Here is a 24005-nt window from a genome sequence, read left to right as displayed (position 1 = left end):
TAATAAACTTGCTGTTTGAAGGAACAGAGATTTTGTAAAACTGAATCGTTGCATTGAGTCGAACCAAGGATAATCTAGTGGAGAAATAGTTCAGTGGCCCATCTGTCTTCATGGTAAGTTAGAGACTGTTGTCCTATGTCAATATGCGCTCATCCTTGCCAGACCTGCAGTGTTTCCAATTAGAACTACATGTTGTTCTGTTTTGTCTTTAAATCATTTGTTTTCAGTCTAATTAATCTCAACAAGAAGCTTTGAAGAAATATTTCGGGGGACAGCAATCAGCACTGTAGCAGAAATGGTTAAATTTCTGCTTACAATGCTGGCATCTAACGTTAGAGTGCTGGCTCAAACCCTGACTGCTCTGTTTCCAGTCCAGATTTCTGCTAATGAACCGTGGGTAGGAGTGGATGGTACTTCACCTGTTTACCCCTGCTCCCCACATGGGAGAAGCAGACAGAATCCTGGTTTCCTAATGATGGCTTTTGCACAGACCTGTCATCACAGCCATTGGGGGAGCATACCAATGAATGGGAGATTTCCTCCCTTCACCTCTTGTTGTTACTCTGCTTTTCACATAAACAAATAAATCTTTAAAAATATTTTAGTGCCCATTCAATGTAAATACGGCAAATATGTGGCATTTGATATAACTTTAGCATCTGCAAGTTCAACAGCAGCTTTGTTGAGTCTCCTAAACTACGTGTCGGAATGTGGAAAATATGTGAAACTCAGTAGATTGTAATGGGGTCAGGCTTTCAAAATAATATCTGTATTTGTTAGAACAAAATGATATTTTATATATAAGAAAGAAAAAATATTTTCCTTTTCTCTCCTGCTTCAGCTTCTCTGACAGTGGAGTGAACACTGCTTGATATATTCAATGGAATAAAAGGCAGCATGAGCAGCGTCTCTGGAGATTCCCAAGGCCAGACTAGATAATTAACTACGCAGAACGCTGTGAGAATGTGGAGTATATTTTATTCAATTATGGCTGCAGTGACCCACAATATCCTTTCTGCCCTCCAAATGCATGCAATTGATTACTATAGGTGCATGTAATTTAAAAAAAAAATGAAGTTTCTATCTTATAGCCTCAGCTATTTGGATTAAAAAGCATTTACTAATTTTATTTTTTATCTTTCAAAGGAATAAAGCACTACATACCCACTAATTGCTGAACTGTGAATTCCCAAGCATCTTTCTAATTCATCCAAAAGACAAAGAGTTGAAAAATATCCCCCACCAAGCCCTGGTTTTCACATTGTAATCCTTATGTCAACGTTTGTATTTATACATGAGGTCTCTCTCCCTTTTCTGTTGTTAAACTAAATGCAGTTGGTTTTATTATGGATAGAAGCATAACCAAAACAAGTTTCCAGAAACACTAAATAGACTCAAAAACAAAAACTGACACAGAACAGACAACTTCCTGCCTCATGTAACTACACACTGGGAAGTCAGAGAGAACTTAGTCTTAACAAAATCAAAGAGACATGCATACAACCAGGATGGCGCTCTGGAACGCTGCTGCTTTCTTCCTGGTCTGGTTTCCTTTTCTGTCTTGGCAGATGACTTGGATTCATTTTCACAGATTGCCTGCAACAATCCCCAATGGAACTTGGTAAGTGTCAGAATGGTAAGTGAAGGATTGGGAGCTCGGTGGAGTGGCTTGCTTGCAGAATTCAGGAGCCTGGAGACCCCACCTATTGCCACCACCACTGTGTTGACTCTGAGATGGATCCCAGGAGTCTAGTGCCTGGACTGAAGTGGTGGCCTCTATTTGGCGCCAGAGGATTATGCGAAGCCAAAGCCTGGCGGGAGCAGTCAAAGTGGGGTGGCTGAAGTGAGGGCTGTGGTAATCTACCCCCTGTATGACTCATGAGCTTGCTGCCTGCCAAGGAAAGAGGCAGGAGCAAAGTTAATAGTACCTCTCCTAGGAGGGCTGCCCCGTCTGTGGAGAGAGGCTGTGAGTACAGAAAGAAAAGCAGGAAATTCTTACCAATCAGGGATCTGTGCTGTACCTCTGAGAGCACGCTTTAAACAGGTGTTCCCTGTCGAGGGTACGTGGCAATGACACCAATTAAATAAAAAGCTCTCTCTCTCTCTCTCTCTCTCTCTCTTTAATTCTTTACCACCTGTCCTAAAACTGGAGCAGGTGGTTAAAAAAAAAAAGAAGAAGAAGATCAAACATAACCTAAGAACAGGGAGAAGTGCCAACTCTGTAATGCTCTGTGATGCCCACATATCAGAGAAGCACCTTACCCAATTCATCTTCCCACTAACCAGCCTTGAAAAGCAGTAGATGGTGGCCCAAATAGTAATGTCCCTGTGACCTCATGTGGAATATCCAGAGGATGGAGTTTTTTGCTCCTGGCTCAGTATGGGCTGATTGGGAAGAGACCCAAGTGATAGAATTGATCTCTCTCTCTCTGTATATTTGTCTGTGGTGTCTCTCTCTTTTCCTCTTTTTGTGTGTCCAAGCCTCTCTCACTATACGTGTGCCTGTCCAGTACATAAATAATCATTTTTTTTAAAAAGCCAAGACAGCAGCACAGAATACTGAATGAAATAAGAATAATCACTCACAAACTGGATCAGCAGCACCATACGGAACGCTGGTATCGCTCCTGCTGGTTATACCCATCAAGCCACAACATCAGCTCTGCTAACTTGCTCTTAATTTTTTTTTTAAACCAGTCCACCGACAGAGGAATGACTGATTCTGAGTTCCTTTCACTTTTGTCCAAAATTCTTTTTCTTCCATTCTAAACTAGGCTGTTCCTTCGTTTGCTGGAGTGCTTCTTAATTCCAAATATATCCAGTGGAAAAGAAAATGAGGCAATTTGTCGCTTGCCTTTGCTAGATTTATAACTTGACCATCTAGATGCTGTAGTTGAATCTGTAAGCAGAAAAATTCCAAGGAACTCGGCTTCATGATTAATGTGCATTGAGCGAATTTCAGCGAAAGGATGTATATTTTGTGAAACACTTGAATTTCTTTCCTTAATCAAATCACTTTCCTAGCAATATGCACTCCAAATACCAACAGATCCACAGAATTTGTTCTGTGGTGGTCCTTCTCAGAAGAGTTACATCCAGCATAGGATTTTGAGACAATATTTAAATGCATTCAAAGGGTACTGCACCATAGCTCAACAAACTTAACCTCAGCTATGTGGTGCTGACATGCCATATGGTTGCCAGATCGTGTCCTAGCTGCTCTGCTTCCCACTCAGCTGCCTGCTTATGGCCTGGGAAAGAAGCAGAGAATGGCCTATGTTTCTGGGAACCTATTCCCACGTGGGGGACCTGGAAGAAGCTCCTGGCTCCTGGCTTTTAATCAGTGCATTTCTTGCTGTTGAGGCCAGTTGGAGAGTAAATAGTAAACCAATGGATACAAAAACCTTCTCTGTTGATGTCTTCTCTCAAAAAAAAAAAAAAAAAGCCTTTCTATGGACCCAATGCAATACCCTAGCAGCTTAAATTCAGGCTTTGCATGCAGTATCTCATGGGAGTCATTTCTAATCCCAGTAGCTGCACTTCCTATCCAGCTCCCTGTCTGTGGCCTGGAAAAGCAGTCAAGGACAGCCTAAAGCCTTGGGACCATGCACTGTGTGGGAGACCCGGAAGAAGCTCCTGGCTCCTGGCTTCGGATTGGCTCAGTTCCAGCCCTTGGTAGCCACTTGGGGAGTGAATCAGTGAATGAAAGAACATCCTCTCTGTGTATTTGACTTTCCAATAATAATTTTAAAGAATTGCCTTTCTAATAGAATTGTAAATCTTTAATAACAAATAAACCAACTCAGACATAACGGAGTAACACTGTTCATGACGAACCGTGTAGAGGTCAAGTGTCTTCCAAACCTACGGAAACAGCGCATTTTACTTATATACCATGTCCTTTCCGACTCCTCCTTCTGTCTCATAACCACCAAATTCAATGCATGTTTCTTTGATGTTTTGCTCAATTCCATTCCTGTTCTACTCCACAATGCAATTCCATTCCTAGTCTACTACTGCAACCCCTTCTTTACTCATCATTCGTGTTCTTTTTGCTCGTCTCCCTGTGCTATGGGTAATCTACAAATCGTTTCAGATTATAAACTCCCTGAAGACAGACAATACAACTCCTGTGTCCAGGGTCCCAGTACAGAATCTGGCCCTTAATATGTGCTTAATAATTGCTTTTTAAGATATCACCCAACAGCAAATAGGGGGGAAAGACAAAAACAAACCCAAAAAATGGAAATCTTAGTATCAGTACTATAAACTATAGACTAATTTGTTTTTTAAAAGATTTATTTTGTTTTTATTGTAAAGTCAGATATATAGAGAGGGGGACAGATAGAGAAACAGAGAGGAATATATTCAATCCATTGATTCAGTCCCCAAGTGGTTGAAATGACCGGAGCTGCACGGATTGGGAGCCAGGAATCCGAAGCTAGTTCCAGGTCTCCCACATGGGTGCAGGGTCCCAAGGCTTTGGGCTGTCCTCAACTAGTTTTCCAGGGCCCAAGCAGGGAGCTAGATGGGAAGCGGGGAAGCTTGGATTAGAAACAGTGTCCATATGTGTCCATATGGAATATTGGTGAAGGGCAAGGTGAGGACTTTAGCCACTAAGCTATTGCACTTGGCCCTGTAAACAGTAATTTTTTTTTACCAGAATGTTAATCTTATTTATAGAGATTATATTGTTTGGTGTTTTGGGTATTAGTTGTCACAGATCAGAGACAAAACATATATTTGTCTTTTGTGACTAACCTACTTACTTGAGTTGCAAATGACAAGATTTCATTCTTTTTTTTATGACTAATTGTATACGTTCCACATTTTGTTTATCCAGCCATCGGTTAGTGGAATCAGGGTTGATTCCATATCTTGGATATTGTGATCTGTGCTGTTATAAGTATGGGGTACAGAATAACTACCTCTCATCCATCCTGAGCAGTGGGATGGCTATGTCACATAATAGATCTGTTAGCAGATAGCTGAGGAATCTCCATACTGTCTTTCACAATGGTTACACTAGTCACAGAGTTGATTTAGGGGTTTGAGTGGGACGGAGCAACCTCTATGCTTTCAAAGCTGCATTGTGAAATACATGAAATCTATTCCTGCTGCATGAATTCTTAAAACAAAATAACAATAAATGACTTTTAGATTTATGAATAAGTGATGTGACACAGAATTGAAGATATTTGTCATTTAAACAAAGATATGAGAATGTTATGCTAATGGCTTACTTGCAAACTAGGGGGTCTCTGGCAAAGCAAATCCTGAATTTTCTGTACTCTGCTGGTAGAAACTGAATGTGCAGAGGTTTAACCAAAATTTTTCTTTGGTGCAGGTGACTCCTGAGGGCTTAAATTCAATTCTGGTTAATAAGAGACTCCAAATGATACAATCAATCAGAATTTCTCCAAGTCAATCATGAGCATGTAACTTGTAAATAACTCCAAATTCTCTGGATTGTAGGGGAGGACCTCGTAGAAATCATCTACTGTATGGGACCCTCGTCTGGTTCCTGGTCAATGCAGTGGCCTAGGAAACTTTGTAGTAGTTAAAAACTCTGACAGTGACAGAAGTTAACAAAACACTTTTATTATTGCCTGGAAATTTAGAACTCCCTACGATAACACTGCTGCCACTAATAATTTTGGCTTCCGCAGTCTCATCCTGGTAGCTGCATGGCATTTAATTAAAATAGAAATGAGATGCACAGCTTCACACTCACATAAATCAGTGAATATTTATAACTCAGGACAAAATATTTTCTCCATTTTGAGTCTTATCATCCAGAAGTGGAAATAAAATAAGATATTGTCGGAAACATGATACTTCGTAAGACTGCTCTAGTTCAGACTCCCAGTTCATACGTGAGAACAGCTGCATCTGAGTTCTAACATGTCATGGCTCAAGTGCCGGATGAGGAATGGCAAGGCTAGAGTCTCCCATACCAGGCAAGCGTTCTCCTGCCTTTACACATGCACCCGTGTCTGATTCAAGGAGCTCAGGAAGAATCATTTCTCTCTCATGCTAAACTGTCACAGTCTCTGTAGCTGCAAAATATTTTGTAGGTCTTTTGGAGTTATCAGCTATACGTAAGCCGCACTCACTTGTACCTTGTGGGTTTTGAAACATATCTACAAATCCCTGTGTGGTGGGCTTTTTGTTGTTTTGTAACCTGGAGATGGCTTATTACTTTAATATTCTGAGGAACCTACAGAGACAAATGGCTGCAAGCTTCTTGGACTCTGTCATGTGCACCAAGCCAGATAAAACGTGTGTGTGATACAGGTTAATCCTCAACAAACAGACTCCCTGGAGGATTACATTCTGCTGGGGGAAGAGCAGATGTTAGATATGAATGCACATTTAGAACTGAAAAGGCTTTTCATAAACAGGAGCAGTGCAGGGATGGCGATACAACAAAACCTAGCCTGCAGCCGCTTCACAAAAGTGCATATTGGATATTTTAGACTCAAAGAACTCTGCATATGTAATGCATAGTTTCAAAAAAAAAAAAAGTCATTCCCTAAATTACCCTACGATGGGATAAAGCCCTAAAGATGATGCAGGTTTAGAAAAGTGTGCTAATGTACTAGTGGTTCCAGACAGTTTCAAAGGAAAAGTCATTGCTAAATTTCTTACTATTTGAAAATTGCTATTTTTTACTATTTGAAAGTGTTCAAGATGCATGCTTCTCCCTGGAAGCTTCCTTCGGAAAGGCAAAATATCAGTTCCTCTGCGTTTCTAGTTCTATCGTAAGAACAGCAGTGAGTAGGCAGTTATTAGTGGTCCCTACTGGAATGTGGAAAGGGAAGTCTCTGTAAGAAGGTACAAAATGCTACATTCACTGAAAAGCTACCTTTGGGTAAATCAAAGTGTCAACCCCTATTCCTCTGGGTTTCCAGTCTTCTCAAGAGAAAAGGAAAGCGTGACCAATCACATCCTTCTGACTGTGTTTTTGTTTTGAGCACACAGTTAGAACTGTGTCTCCAGCCCTTTGAGGAGTGAGGCATCTACCTATTAATAATTGCTGATATTCTATTTTTTTACTCCCCTAAAAGGTTTAAAAATCTGGATCCTCAACATTTTTCCAGTACTTTCCTCCCATGGCACTGTGTGGCTGGAGATTTCTGACTGAATAAATCTTGCTTCGCTCACTGAATTGTCCCCAAGGAGATTCTTCATCCAAGTGACACAAGATCCGAGGTGACTGCCTTTTTCTGTGGCGTTTTCCGCATAGTGCCAGTGAATCAGAAATCACTCTTGTTGCCGGTTGGACCCTTGCATCTAAACACAATGTCTTACCAAGAACAGATCATGAAGTCATGCAACTATGCTGCTCCCTACAGCATGAAGTCAATTTTGGGTAACAGTCTGAGATGAAGTTAATGATGGATTGAAGGAAAGGATTGTGAAATGCAAACTTATAAGACACAAATGCCACTTTATCGTAAGGCTGTCCTTCTGAGGCAGTCAGTCCAGGGAGTGCTTGAAACTGACCTGATTTTTATGAAGACAAGAGTATTTCTCCAAAATTCGTGTCAAAATTCTTAGGTGCTAGGATCTCAGAAGGTGATCTTATTTAGAAATAGGGTCATTCAATATGCGAGTTAACATGAACTCACTGGAATAAGGCTTAATACAGTGTAATCGGTGACATTTGGCCAAGAGCACAAATGCAGGGAGAATGTCATTTGAAATGAAAGGCAGATATTGTCATGTGAAGTGAAAGACAGATGTTCCTCCAAAATCAAGAATACCAAATGAACATCAGCAGGTGATCAGAAGTAAGGGAGAGGCATGGCACAGAAGGAACCAATCCTGTCGATGGCTTCATCTCAGGCATCAAGTGCCTAGTTCTGAAAATAAAAACCAAATTTCTTTTTTATAAAAAAATATTTTTATTGGAACGACTGATTTTATGGAGAGAGAAGGAGGGGGTCTTTTCTCTCCCCACATGGCTGCAATGGCTGCAGCTGAGCCGGATTGGATGCCAGGAACCAGGAGCTTCCTCTGAGTCTCTCACGTGGGTACAGGGTCTCAAGGGCTTTAGCCATCCTCTAATGCTTTTCACAATCCGCAAGTAGGACTCTGAATCAGAATTTGAACAGCCACAAGTAGAACAGGTAGCCACATGGGGTGAAGGCACTAGCAGGCAGAGGATTAATCCGTAGGCCAGCACACCTGTCAAGTAGCAAATATTCCTAGTTTTAATTCCTAAACTAGAAGCTCAGGACATACTCTTCACCAGAGGAATCCCATAACATTTATTGTCACACATAACCATATGTCCTTATTCAAATAAGTTAAACACTAAGGATCTTAGTTTCTGCAGTAATATACATGTGGGAAAACTTCAGATTATGTTCCCATTCACCTCCAGCTCCAACTTTTCAAAACATCTACGTGAACAATTGTAGTTCAGCAGTTATCCATTTATTTGTTTCAGAAATAAATACTGAACACTTGCTTGGCGCGAAGTTGCCTATAAGATGCAGCTCTTGCTGAGTTTACATTCTAGTGGAATAGGTATGCCATTACAGAAAAACAAGTCCATCTCCGAGAGGGAGAGCAGTGTCCTCCTTTCCCTCTCATGGTGAGAATGTCTCTGAACAGGTGATAATAAAGCAGAGAGTAAATGCTAAATCGTGAGATGATTCCAGACTGAGGGGGCAGGTGGAGCAAAGGTGCTTAGGCAGGAGGCACTCCTCTGTCAGAGGAACTAAAATCAGTATTTCTGGGCGACAAGGAGACAGCTCAAGAAGAGGCCAGGCAGTCAAAGTCCAAGAGATTGGAGGAGATCTTTCCCGCTTTGCCAAGTAAAAGGACTGCTATGGTTAAAATTGATGGTTGGATGGTTCTTGGGAGATTTTAAATTTGAGAATATTTACTTCAGTGACTGTAATCAATATCTGCCTCACTGAGAAAAGAAACGTATGCATGGATAAACGTGTATGTATATATATATATATATATATATATATATATTTGTAGATAGTACAGACGTTCCATTCCTTTTCCTTCTATTGATTTGAAATAGTCTTTTAAAAATTTTCTTTTTGTTTCATTGCACTTTTTTCCTCTTTATGTTTATTTCTCTTCGTTTCCATCATCATCATCATCACCATCATCATCAATATTAGGATTGCTTTTGCCTTCATGACATGATTTCAAGAGATCTGTTGTGACAGAGGTTGTTTTAATTAAAGTGAAGAAAAGCGCAGGCCCCACTAGGGGTCACTTCTGACCCACTGATGAATCTTAATCTAAGCCATGTTGCCTTGGGTTTACAGCCATCCTTGGAGACACCCTTCCTTTCGTCCCTGTCTTTTTCTATCGTGATGGCTCCCTAAGGCCCAAAGTCCAAGGCATTGTCATCCACATCCTGTCTGGATGTCAGCCACCCCAGGAGCCAGGCAGGCTATCAAAACACGCCCAAGGTGCTTTGCTTTGTTCAGAGTAGGTTGGAGATCTTGAGCTAAGCACTTGGCCCTCTGACAAAAGTGGCATCATTCTGTAAAAAGGAATGTCACCGGAAAGGAAAGGCGGTGGTAGTGAGGGGAGAGCCTGGGCTGTGTGTCTGCCTCTTGCCAGCGGGCCCCTGAGGGTCCAGCGGCCAGGTTTCCTGGAGCTTCCTTCAATTGTCTTCACGCACAGTGTTCTGCAACCACTTAACGACAAGTAGACCTGTCCTTGGACTTTTGCTGAAAAGTGAATCTTCCTGTAATTTATTTCCAACTTGGTCACTTCCAACTTGACAGTTTTATTAATTAAAGATATTTTAGAGCATCAAGGACAAGTGGGTCCCTTCGGCACTCTTCCTCATCTACATTGATGTGCATATATTATAAATTCCCATCCATACTGCTGGTACTGCACACATATATCTGTCATTACGTTGGAAGTGGAAAGGTGAGGCTACCCTTTATATGCACTTCAATCCACAAGTTCACTTCAGCTCTTCACACTGCACTTGTGTTTGTGCTGCATGAATGAGTGAATATAAAACGTCTTGGCCCAATTTTCAATATTTTAATTTTCTGGAACAAATGACAACGCTTTGCTTGTATCCTCAAATTTCCTGGGTTGCAAACTTAATTCCCCAAGTACTGTGTGAACGTATTTGGAAATGTGACCTTTAGGGGGTAATTGTGTAGTGAGAAATCAGCTTGCAGATTATTTCATTCAGGGTGAAATGATTCACTAAGGCTTTGGCATACTTGCTCTCTCTCATTGTATGATGCCCTCCAACAGATTATGATACTGCAAAAAAAAAAGTATATATATGTATATATATATATATATATATATGTTAATCCTCAGATACTAAACGCATGTCAGTTCCATGATCTTGAATTTTAGATACCCAGAAGTTCAAATGAAGTAAACGGTAACTCTTTATAAATTATCTGTACTCAACATTGAGTTCTAGCAGCTGAAAATGGTCCACAGCAGCAGGTGAATAAATACTATCTGTCTCCATTTGACATTCTGCGACAGCATACCTGCACTTCAGCTACAGCATCACTACATTCCAGAATGGGAATAAAATGTCTGAGTCTTCAGAAGGTTAAAAACGCTCCCGAAGGTTACATACTTACGTGACAGATGCAGCATTAGGCCTAAAATATCTGAATCTTACTTGAAAATGCAGTGCTCTTTTGAACTCTATGAGATGGTGTGCGATGCTCATTTGTGGGTTTGGTCTGGCTTTTGTTTTTTTGTTTTTCTGTAAGAAGAAAGCCATTAAATATCTTAGACTTTATAAATCATGCTATCTGTAGTAAGAACTCAAGTTTCCTGTCTGAGCCCAGACACAGCTACCAACAATAAAGAAATGAGCACCGTAGGATTCTAAGAAAGCCTTATTGCTGGACAGTGAACATAATTTTTACATGTCAGGAAATGCTATTTTAAAATTTTCTAGCTACTTCAATATAAAACATATTTATAGTTAACTTACTCAACAAACACAGGGCAATTTTGGCTTGGATAGGGATTCAGCCCATGCATTTCTAGAACTGTCCATGAATGGAATTATGATCCAGACAGCTGAAGCCTGAGTTAACTTTATACCCTTGTGGAATGGGCAATTTAAACTCCATAAAGCAATTCTCATCATTATAAATCATCTGCTTGGTTTTAGGGATCTGTCATTAGGGATTAATTTCTGTCGACATTTCTCTTAAAGGGAAAATAAAGTGAAAAAATTAATTGAATAGATGCAAATTTGTAAGTGCAACTAAATCATATTTTCAAAAATATGAATTAAGAACATTATTAGCTTTCATAGTGAAAGTATTATTCATAGATTCTGCTTTTCAGAGAAAAAATCATGGAAAAAAATACCAAGATCTGTCATAGCACAGTTCAATTTAAGTGTAATAAGCCAAGAAATTTGGATTTCTGATCATGGAGGAGAACATTATTGAGGTTACTCTGGAAAATAAACTTCACTCATTTTTTAGTTGAAGGAGTTGCTGCAGTTGCTCACGTGTCAGATACAACTGCAAAAATACAGGGCCCAGCACGGTGGCTCAGGGACTAAATCCTTACTTTTCACGTGCAGAGATCCCATATGGGCAATGACTCATGTCAAGGGCTGCTGAATTTCCCATCCAGCTCCATGTATGTGACTAGAGAAAGCAGTAGAGACTAGTCCAAAGTCTTGAAACTTTGCACCTGCTTGGGAGATCTGGAAGTAGCTTCTGGCTCTAGCTTCGGATTGGCTCAGCTCCAGCCGTTGCAGCCCCTTGGGGAGTGAACTACTGGACAGGAGATCTTTTTCTCTCTATTTCCTTCTCACTGTAAATCTGCCTTTCCAATGAAAATAAATATTTTTTTAAAAAGATCTGCAAAAGTGCAGATCCTAAAATTACAAGCTGGGTGGAACATAGTCCAAATCCATGCTTATATTCAGAATTAGGTAAAATGTTGAACATACCATAATAAAATAAATGGAAAGACTATGCCAGGAGCAACTGCATTGCAGGCACTGGAGATGACTAACAATAGCTATAACTGCACATTCGGGAGCAAGAAAGTAAACAAAATTGCTCTCTCTTTCTGGACATTGGTCGTCACGTCTCCATAAGTGAAGGCAATTGGAACACTGCAATTTTTCCTCTCTGCTAATCCGTCTTCAAGACCTGTCTCAGTTTTGCTTTCACCAATGCGATTTCCTTAAGAGGATACTTTTAAAAGCTAGAGGAACACATAGTGAAACAATGTGTTTATTTTTATGTATTTTTTATATCCATGCACAATTTTTTTCATGATAAACATTTCCATAAACCTTTTGAAGACCTCAGTGTCCAATTATTCATGAATCTCCCTCCTTATAGCATCACTATTTGAAGGATTATTGTAGAGATGAATCTTAGTATTTTTTCCCACAGGAGTTATAAACTAAAGGACCCTCAGTAACTACATCCCTTGAAAGTGTTTCCTCGTGTCTCTCCCAAAGTAGTTTGGAGTTAGTTGACTGCTTCCTCAAGCTGAAGAAAAACCGGCGCCTCCCTGTCACAGGGTTAGTGGAGACCCATCTTATGATCCTAGAAGTACTTTCACAGCTGACTCAGGAAATCGGGCTTGTACTTTTTCAGACTCCCCACTACAGTATCAAAAATAGTGTTAATATGAAGTGCTGCTTTAAAAAGAGAAGAGATATGTATCAGCTACTCTGAGTCAGGAACTGTTTTATGATTTGTGTGGAAATGATCCAATTTGCATTCCTTGGAGTTACAGAATTTCCCTTATCCCCTTCACAGTCTGTGGATGTTTTCTTCAACCATGACGTCATTCTTGGAAGCCGACACCCTTGAGCACACAGGGCGCTGGAAGTCAGAGTCGGCTTTTATTTTAAGATCAATGATAGCTCAGTAGAGATCATCACATCAACATATCTTAACCTACTTGGCTCTCAATTCTGACTGTAATATTTCTCTAAGTATAATACTGTTTGTGATGAGCTCTGTAATAGCCATGGGTTCTATGTGTCGTGTTTTTGAAAGACTAAAACCTACTTAAGCACAAAAGGTGGTATACAAAATTTTGAATGGAAATATGAATATATTTTGTTTGTCTGCTTGTTTTTACCTGAAAGTCTGAGACAGAAGACAGGAAGAGAGAGACAGAGAATATTCACCTGTTGATTCATCCCCAAGCGGCCCCAGGTGTTGAACCTTTCTCAGCTGTGTTCCCAGGGCATTGGCGGGGAGCTGGATCAGAAGTGAAGCTGTCAGGGAGCACACTGGCAGCACCACACGGGACCAGCCTCCTCTTACTTCACCAGCCTCATTCACATTGATTGCATGCTGACTTTGTGGCAATCGTGGTGCTGAGCAATTCATTTCTCCAAAGAACTCTGGAAGGTACATACTGTTATTATATAGTATGAGTAAACGAAGGCCCAGGCAGAGAAATTAAAATGATCAAGGAAAGATAAGGAGACAGAATGACAGGTCTTGCAACAAGTGTAATTAACTCATCGGTGATATCCATAGAAATATTTAAAGCGAAGAGTTGAAGCTATTTAGGAAGGACATGCAAAATAACATAAATCAGGTAATAGATTTTTGCTTAGAAAAGGATTTTTACATGACCTTAAATATTAAAAAATGAATATTACATTTCTATGGGATAAATTTTTTGCTCATCTAAATATGTTTATTGAGAACATTATTAATTAATACAGCTCATTTTGAACAAAATACCTAGGGGAGGCCTTCATAGAACATATATTTCAGGTTTTCTTTTTCACAATAATTTTTTTAAATTGAAAAATAGAGAAGGGTAGATAGATCTCCCATCTGCCTGTTCAAACTAACAGGGGCTGGGTGCACCTGTCGCCAAGACCCAGGAACTCTGGATCCCCGGGTGTGTGGCAATGACTTGAGTCATCATGACATCTCAAGGTGCCCCTAAATAGAAATCTGTAATCAAAACAAGGATCAGGACTTGAACTCAAGTACTCTTATAGGGGATGCAGGTATCACAAGCAGTGTTTTAATTGCTATAGCAAATGTCTGTCTCCACGGAAATGTGATCCCAGTTTAAAGGGATCTTTTCCTAAAACTGTCAGCTTATGATATGCATGACAATAAAGAACCCAAAAGTAAGAAATAGACTTCAAGATAATTTCTTCCCTCTCCTTTGTCTCTGCTTTTCACATAAGCTTGTTTTATCAACTCAGCAATGCCATCAGATTGCAAGGCTGAAAATACACTATTAATCCTCCACACATTGTGAACACTTTTATTACTTATTTCCTTTAACCAACGATTGTCTAGTTATTAAGAAAATAATTTTGTAGAAAAAAAAAGTATACTCTCAGGAAGGCAACAAGGTTACAGCAGCAGATAAGAGAACCTCCCTGCTTCAGATAACAATCAGCTCCAGGGTTGGTTACTGTCACTGTTGACTATGTTTAATACATCCCATTTCAAACTACTATTTATCTAAAACATTTTCTTATTCTTCAAATACGTTTGATCAATGTTTTTGAAGTACAATGAGAGACCTCTCAGTCTGCCCTCAACTCCTTTCATGTTCCTTCTCAGAAAAATCCAACCAGCTCTGAGTTAGTCACGTTGGATATCCGCAATCATTGCTTACTTTAAAACCACTTTATATTTTCTTTTATAATATTTTTCATATAATATAATATAACATTAATATATTAATTAATATATTAACATACTAATTAAAATATTGATGTCAACATTAATATTAGTTATATTTATTATATTAATTATTAGTGGCATTGGTGATGTTATTATATTAATTATTGCATTTAATATTAATATATTAATATTAATATTGATAAATATATAAAATTTAATATTATTTGTGTTGTATGATCCTGATGATTTATGGAATCTGTTCATTGAACAATATTCTTTAATTAAGTTATTGGAAAAAACTTCATTGAGTAAAAATAATGTATCCCTTTCTACAAGCAGTACAACTTGTGACACAGTATCATTATGCAAGTATAATCTACTATTGTGTGTGATTCACAATTACATTGCTCATTACTTTTATCTGTGTGCTTCTTTTACTTCTATTGCACTTAAAATGCATCTACACAAAAGCTTTATAACTACTATTTGAAATGAATAATGCGTCCATGCTATCCTATCTACATCTCAACTTTTTTGCCAACTTATCCCAATAATATATAGAAAACAAGTCTTTCAAGAGTCCTTGAGATAAAGATGACAGGATAAGAGATTTATAAGGCTGAAAATTAATCTCTTATTGTTTTATTAAAATATGATACATTTACTTATCTCTGGTATTTTGTAATACTTGGACATATTGAAAGTATAATGAAAGAATATTTATTATTCATAGATAATCTTACCAAGAGATCATTTAATATGTATCTGCCCCTTAAATTTTGAACTCATTAGAAGAACCCGTTGTTCTCCTCTAATCCTCGGACGAATTTCCTCTTAAGTTTACCTTTCTGATTATCAGAAGTTTTCTGTTAAAAGAAAAAGAGGATGAAAAAGTATTCTTTTCATTCTGAATTCTCTATCGCCTCTTTTTATAAATCCATGTTTAAAGCCTTTATTTCCATTTATACTTCTCTTTCTATCTCTCTCATTTATACAGTTCCGACATTTGTCACTAAAGAAGTAACACTTTTGGACCAGTAACTCCTGCCTGCAAGGAATAATGTAATGATTTCACTCTCATCCAAAACAAGTAGTCTAGATTCTGGTTTCTTTTTATTTCTTACTTCATCTCTAGCTCCCTTGCAAAGTGTATGGCTCCCCCCCCCCCAAGATCATAGTTACAGATAATATTTTACTAGTGAATTTGCCATATTTTTTAATACATTTCACATTTATTGGAATTTAAATTATCTATAATTTTTTCAACTTTAAACACTTTGGCAGGGATATTAAGCCCTCCTTTGTATATGTATGTGTGTTTATATTGCTCTTAGGAAAATTTGTATAGGTAGGTTATCAGATTTTTTTTTCCACTTACAACTAATTTATCAACATCAAACATTCTAGAGGGTTTTTTTTTCCAAATGCTCTAATGAATAATTAATGAGTAAGATCCACTAGTCACACAGGTATCGTAGGTCAAAGCAAAGTTGTATCTTTGATTTTGGTATTACACTTAAGCCCTTCCTTCCATCTCTAACTGGTATTCCGAGTCTTCCACAGGACACTGGATTTCTACAAACCTGAGATTTCAATATTGGATGCTGTCATTTTGGCTGTGGAATATTTTTCTAGTTCTACCTCACAGCACTTTTAGGGCAGCAAATAATTGCTTTTACCCAGTAAAGTTTGCAATAGTTCACTTAATTGCACAGTTAGAAACACTCATGTTGGAAGTTTATTGCTGGACATATTCATTCCTCAACTATCATAATAAACTGTAGAGCAAAATGGCAGTTAACTAAAGTCTAGAAATTCAACTGCCAAATGCTTGGGCTCCTATGCCAAGACACTCAGCCAACCCCAAGTGAAACTTGGCTTTGCATCTTGGTCCTGGGAGGGAATGAAGAAATGTACCTAAACTATTTACAGTTTGGACTAATTCACCATTGGAACATATTCATAAAATGTTTTTCTAAAGTGATGAAAATATAAAATTAAAAGCACTTTTTTCCTTTGGTATTCCTTATGTCAAGGGACATTTTTATATGTTTACTGCTGACGTTTTGCCATGATTAAAAACAGTGTGCATCAAAGAGTAACACAGTAGCAAATGCAACGAGGAAGAAATTTACCTCATTTCTCTTATCATGGAGTAATTGTTCCTCTCAAGCCAAACATATTTCATTTCCCTTTATTTTTCTGGCATCTCTGTTCACATAACCTCCAGCTTCAACTGAAACTAGGCTTTAGCTAAAACAACAAAGGTATTATCTGCAAAGTTACAGAAAAATGGAAAAGTTCTCTCACTGAAAATAACCCAAATAACCCATGCCAGGTAATAGCAATTATGAGTGTGTTTATTTTGCTCTTGAGAAATATGTAACCAAATTAACCTAAGACATTTCTTTAAAATTCCTCATCATTTCGTTTCAAATAAGCTTTGCATCCTTGAATAACTTCTTCCATTCTTCGCTGAGACTTACTTCGAAGAAAAGTCAAATTTGACTCTTGACACCAGATTCAAAACCATATTGAAAACAAATGTGACCACTTATTAGAATAACAATCTCGGTGGTATGTTTTTCTACGCATTTTCCCTTCCAATCTTCCCATATTCTTTTATCCATAAACCTTAAAATTTTCCTTGTGTCATTTTATTCAGCATATAAAGAAACTTCCCAGATTTTATAAAATGAAAATTTTAAAGTTGTACAGGTGCCCAATGAAATGCCAGAAACTCTATATTATAAAATTGGTTCAAAATTTGAAGAGCTGACTTCTGTGACAAGAAAGCTTCTGTAAGATACAGGTGTTTTCCTTAAAGAGAGCATTGTGAAATACATCTGGAGTGTAAAAACATTTTATTATCTCTGTTTATTGCATTATTTGTATTAATTTTTCTATATGAAATTTAATAGACTTAAAAAGATTCTTACATATAGGCTACTGAGCATATTATAATACCCATGTAGATTGTATAATTCATGTGGGAAGTTAGGTAGCTAGGGAAAGGGACTAACATCTGACAGATTTAGCCAAACACTGATAGCCAGCTCTGTGTGACCTGGATGGCAATGTGAGTGGCTGGATGTCAGTCCCAAATGACCTGCTTCAGGCTCTGATTGACAGTTCCTGGCAGTTGCCAGTTTGATACCAGGTGCTGACCTAGTATGGAACAGCTGCAGTCTGCAGATATAACAGCCTGGGCCAATCTGCATGGAAACTCCCTTTGCATACATTATCCAAACTCTTCCTTCCTTTGCGCCAACCCCACCTTTCCTTTCCAGACTGTGTTCAGACCAACTTCCATGCATCATTAAGCTCCCCCATTTCCTCGCCTCCCAATTTCACTCCTATGTATCTGAAAACACAAGTTCCACAACATTGGAAATGTAGTAGCAGAAGTGGGTGGGGACATCCAACGCGGCTATACGCTGCTCCCATCCATATTGATATTAGGTCATTATAATGTCATTAAACTAAAATGGTAAACCCTGCCACGCCCATCATGCACCTGAGGTCAAATACTTCTGACATTTGCAAAAAGGGACACAGAAATGGGCTGCTATTGAGTCCTTCTGGATCATCCAAAGTTCAAAATTCAGTTGAATACACTGGCAAGCCGCATTCTGGATAGTGTCAGGAAATGTCTGACATGTTGAGAGGGAAGGTTTTTCCTGTTGTTGTTGTTGTTGTTGACTGATTTTTCAACATTAACTTTGTCCAAAGTGTGTGTGTGTGCGTGCATGTTTCCATGTGGTATCTTTCCTGAGTTTTGAATATTTGTTCATACACTCATTCTATATGGCCTTATTTATTTTAAAAATAACTTATTTATATAAAGTGGACCAATTTTACTTAAAACGCAATACAGATTACCTCCCATCTACATTCTCCACCCACCTGTCTCCTTCCTTAGTTTTTGCCCCGCTTTTACAACAGCCTACTTTCATTTATTTTTGCAATTACAGGTTTAACACTCCATTAGGTAAAGATATCAACACCTACCAAGTAGAAAATAACAAAAAGAACAAAGAACAAAATTCAAAACAAAACAAAAATAAAACAGATAAGAACCTACCAGTCTGCAGATGTATAAACCAATGCTGTACACAAAAATCAAATCCCAAATGCACAAAGACGCCCTATTACACTGTGGGCGGGAATGCAAGCTAGTGCCAGTGAAGGCAAGTGTTAGATCCTCCAGCTGCTAAAAACAGGTGTGGGAGTGACCCTTTGGCTGTGTTTCTGGAGCTTACCGTTCTGCTTTGCTCTAAATACACCTCGCTTTCCCACACACGGTAATGACTCCACCTCTGAATTCTTAGGTGGAAAGAAGAACCCTCACTCAGCTTAGAAAAGACACCACTCGTTGCAATATAACGTTCAATCAGGGTAAATATATTTATCTCCTCAGATATTTAATGTGTGTTTAGAGTGAAAATGTCCAAAATCCTCTGTTCTAGTTTTTTTTTTTTTTCATTTTAGAAAACCACCTGGTGCATCAGCATTATCTATACCCATCATCCTACTGTCAATAGAAGCCAAAAACTTCTAACTCCCATCTAGCTGTAGAATTGTGCTCTGTTCTTTTTTAAGGAAATCAGTAGAGATGCGTATCAGCAAGATGACGAAGGAGCCGTTTTGAGTACGAAAGCCCGATAATCTAGGATTGATCATCATATGCCTTCAGTTTTTCCTCTAAGAGCTCAAGCTCCAGAGTACTTGTCCCAAAGTGCTATAAAGGTGCCTGTCTTCACTTGGCTTTGACTCCTAATTGAGGTGTACATTCATCTGTTTACCTTTATGGGACACAGTATAGTGATGAGTTAATCTCGATGTCCGTGAAGATTCTTCAATAGCCAGGGGGATTTACATAGTGGGTATCACTGAACTCATTAGTTTCTGGTTTAAAAAAAAAATGCTAACTTTGCATATTCTAGATAATTTGCTGTTGCTAGATTTCCACAGAGACAAACGTTATTTCTTTTCAAAGTCTTACAATTCGTTTTAGGATGTTTTTAATTTGATCCCATAAACAAGTCCATGAGCTGCAACCAACAGTCACCCCACTAACTCTTTTTCCCCTGCCTCTGCTTCATCTACCTGTTGCTCCCACGTGGGAGACCCAGAAGAGGCTCCGGGTTCCTAGCTTCGGTTTGGCTCAGCTTCAGTCCTTGCAGCCACTTGGGAAGTGAATCAATGGACAGAAGACCTTCTCTGTCTTTCCTCCTTTCTGTATATCTGACTTTCCAATAAAAATAAACAAATCTTTAAAATATATATATAGAAAAAGTGGCCCTCTCTTATCTTTCTTACAGAGCTTTGATTAGTTTATTCCCGGGTGAAGATATATTCTTTCTTTCTCTGTGATTAAACATAGGTCACGAAAATCCACAATTGAGTCTTCATTATTCTTGGGAGTCATTCAGTTGGTCCCATTAGAGTATGACTAGTCTTACCTGGCATTGTGCTTTGAGCCTCAGTGACACTGTCTCTCTCAATTTTCCTGCAGGTGGAGTGGTCTTGAGCGTAGCTTCTGAAAGTGATCATTCTTATTCTTACAGCAAAGTTTTCAGTGGAGCATCCGCCCTTGCTGAGCTTCATATTCCTTAGCAGCCTGTGGGGATATTGTCAAGATAATATATTAGGCTATTTCCTATTATCACCTTGGGAGTTTTACTATTCTTTTGGATATTTTTTTCTAACAAATTAGCAAGTAAGGTAACAAACTTCAGGGAATTTTTTCTGTTTTCATTTGCCAAATAAGTCTGAAATAAGTCTGAAATTGAAAACCCATTTTAGAAGACAAAACATTTTTCTCTCCTTTATTAATCTGCGTTTTCAATATTTAATAGATAGATACGTTGGATAAAAGTTAGAATAGTTGAGAAAGTTAACAGCACAAAGACCAGCATAGGTTGCTACTACAGTGTCCTTGAAATAAGAATATAATGTACTTTGTAACTGTTCCTCTCACACCACAGACACACACAGACACATGTGTGCAAATACTACCAAAGTGCACATGGATGCTCAGGTTAACCAAAAGATATGCACTTATATGCAATCTATTTCTGTATCAATGCTAGTGGCCTGAGACCTTGTCTTGATATAGTCTCTCACTCACTAGAAGGGTAAATGAACTGCATAGTGGGAGTAACTATTACTTCATTGAATAAGCCACTAGGACATAAAGGAACTTGTAGAAATATTGCTAGATCCCTCTCAAAATACTCCAGAGGAGATAGAATTCTTATAATGCCTATGAGTTTCCAAATAAGTGATATAGAATTACATTATAGTGTTATCAGAAATGAAGATATGCTTCTTTTTAAAATTATTAACTATTTTTTGATGGCTTTTACATAGTTGATTAGAGTGATAAGGATCAAGGGCTACAGTAAGGTGGGTGAAATCAGCATTTCCATATTCTGTTTTTTTCCTTCGTGTATCCGGGGGATGGGGGAGACAAGGAGAGAAGCCATACCCAACCTCCCAAATGCCTCTGCACCCTGGGTGGAGGACAGCCACCCGACACCACCCCAGGGCCTCCCAATGTGGGGCATGCTCTGAGGGTCCTGTTCATAAGGTTTCGACAGTTCCACAGTTGTGAATCGCTGCCAATCTTGCCACTCCGGGCATGCTGAAATCTCTCTAGAATCCACTGGTTGACATAGTCCACCTTAGAGTCTCCGTTTGCCCAGTTATACACTGTCAACACTTGGCTGGGGTAGTTTGATTTGTTCTGTCCTCCATCCTCTGTTGTGGTACCAGGTGTCCTCTGCAGACTCCAGTGCACTGCCATATCCTCCATATGTACCTGGATACGTTCTCCACTGTTCTGTCTGAGCCACGGAGAAGGTCCAGCTCTGACACATGCGCTCCATGGTCAAACCATGGAAACTGCAATCCTCTGCATGGTTGGGGTTCTGAGTTCAGCAATTCAGTTGCAGAGGTCACCTCTCAACTGAATCATTTCTTATTCTAAATCAGTTATGAATCTGTCTTATTTTTTTTTTTAAATGGCTTTATCTGTCCAAGCAGTGACTTGTATTCCTAAGTTACTTCACATACTATTCTTCAGTAGCATGGCAAGGCTGTCCTCCTTTGCTATTTTTAATCTTGTGAGAGTAGTGAGATTCGTTTTTGGAGTACCCCTTGTTGAATTATCTGCCCTTTCTGTACTTTATTGTGAATGTTATGCACAGAGCCCACTGGCGTTAGATCATATGCACACGCAGTAATATTGGAACACCTGTGGGTTTCGCTGCTTCATTTGCTCTAAAAAGCCTTAACATTAGGATTTTTGTTTGCTTCTACATGCACAAATGAATTGAAGTAAAGGAACAGGGATGACGTTGTGGTACAGAGGTTTAAACTGAAGCCTGAGATGATGACATCCAAATTAAAATACTGGCGAATCCTGACTGCTTCACTGGTGTCCTGCTATACTCACGGCAGACTTAGATGGAGTTCTTCAGGTCTGGCTTTGACCCGTTCCAACTCCAACTGTTATATAGCTATTTGGTGAATAATCCAGTAAAAGGATGATTTTATTCTCTTTCTCTTTCACTCTGCTTCTCGTATAAATAAAATAAATCTTTTTGAAAAAATTAGAATTTTCTCGCCTACCATGTCATTTAAACAAAGTGTTAGAGATTCTTTTTAAATAAATGAAACATGAAATTCTTAAAAGCTAGATAATTTATACCATGTGACATCAAGAAAATAGAACCTATGTTCTTGCCTATTGTTTGATTCTAATCCATCTTAAGAGGGCAAGAAGAGACTGTGGTCTGTGGCAGTGAACACCAAAACCAAGTGCTTAAGCCTGACCTCTGCACATTGACCTCGCAGCACTTGCACAGCAGTATCTGGCATCCAGTGACTGGAGGAGAGTCACCAGTGGAACTTGCCATTCCTGCCAGCTCAACAGCGATGCGGATGGAGGCCACTGAGAGCGAAGCTGGACTTGACTGCTGGAAGCAGCTGTCATCAGTACCGCAGGGCCAAGGCAATCCCTTCCAACCCAAGTCCCTTATCAGAGATTTCCTTCAAACCCAATGATAAATTTTGTCTGAGGATTTACAATGACACGGTAGTTCTTTATATTGATAGTGCACTGATTCTTTTCTTAGAAGCCAAAGCTCTCTGCTGCCAAGAAGCCCTCAGAGTAAAGCTACACACTTCACTGTATTTTTTTATTACTTTCCTACATGTTCATGTTGCAAGCACTCATATTGAAGAATAATGGGTGGTGATAAATCATAATGAAATGACCCTGCCCTTGAGGTTTCTTCATTCCACTGATAAGAACAAATTTTTCATTTGGTGCCTTATCCTGTCCTTTGTATCACGTTTTTAGTACTTCTTACACATTTTTTTTGAAAGAGTTCCAATGTTTAGATTAAACTTCAGTATTTGTTGTTAGAGAAACAAATATAAGTGAAGCAAAACTCTGATAAAATGATTACAATTTGATTTCAGGTAGATCTATATATTTACAACATTGTTTTCAAAATCTTTGTCCTTCACTGTCTGTCATTCCTTGTCACAGATAGCTGAGAGGAGAATCTTTATGAATTGGTGTTGGGCCAGGTCCCCAAAAGGATTGGTGCTATCACATTAACTTTTTTTTCCCCTTGTAAAGTCAATCTGAACTATCCTAGAAAATCTAAGGAAGTTGGTAGAGTTCTGTGCATAAAGTTTGGGGTAAATCCAGGGTAAGATGGTCATACTCTAAAATGTCAAACCTTGGAGAAGTCTGCATGAAAAACAAGTGCAACATTTAAATTTGATTTCCTGCAACTGGCTCAATTAGCTAACAACTTTATTAAGAAACGGTTTTGCACAGAAACAATTCTGTACCCTCGATGGAAGACAGTAAGCACAAGTAGTGCCACATTTGGATAATGGAAAACAACAAATAAAAGGGACTAAATAAAATACATCCTAGTTCCACAGGATGTAACGGCAAAATGTAGCATGAATTACACAAGGAAGAACACAGGAGCATCCAGATAACGGGATGTCTTTGTGTTAATAAACTCAAAGAATAAACAGATACACATCCGAATATTTATTTGCTGGTACATGTATTTATTAATTTACATTGGGGAGAATGAGTTGAAACAATGTATAAATTTGAAATAAAGAGAAAAGGGTTCTTCTATTTTAAAACGAAATTGTTGTTTGTGTACAAGTGTTTTTTTCTTTTTCTTTTTTAAAAGAATATCAATATTAATTACATGGGGGCATTTGCAGCACTATTCTCAGATCTGAAACCTCTTAACTCTGAAATGTAAAATAAACAGCTTGAAATTTATAGTAATATAAAACTACATTGCCTGCTGCTGGACATGAAGT

The sequence above is a fragment of the Ochotona curzoniae genome, unplaced genomic scaffold, assembly GCF_017591425.1.
Source record: "Ochotona curzoniae isolate NIBS_2020 unplaced genomic scaffold, NIBS_Ocur_1.0 contig_2688, whole genome shotgun sequence".
NCBI classification, from domain to species: domain Eukaryota; kingdom Metazoa; phylum Chordata; class Mammalia; order Lagomorpha; family Ochotonidae; genus Ochotona; species Ochotona curzoniae.
Note: the sequence above shows the minus strand (reverse complement) of the source record.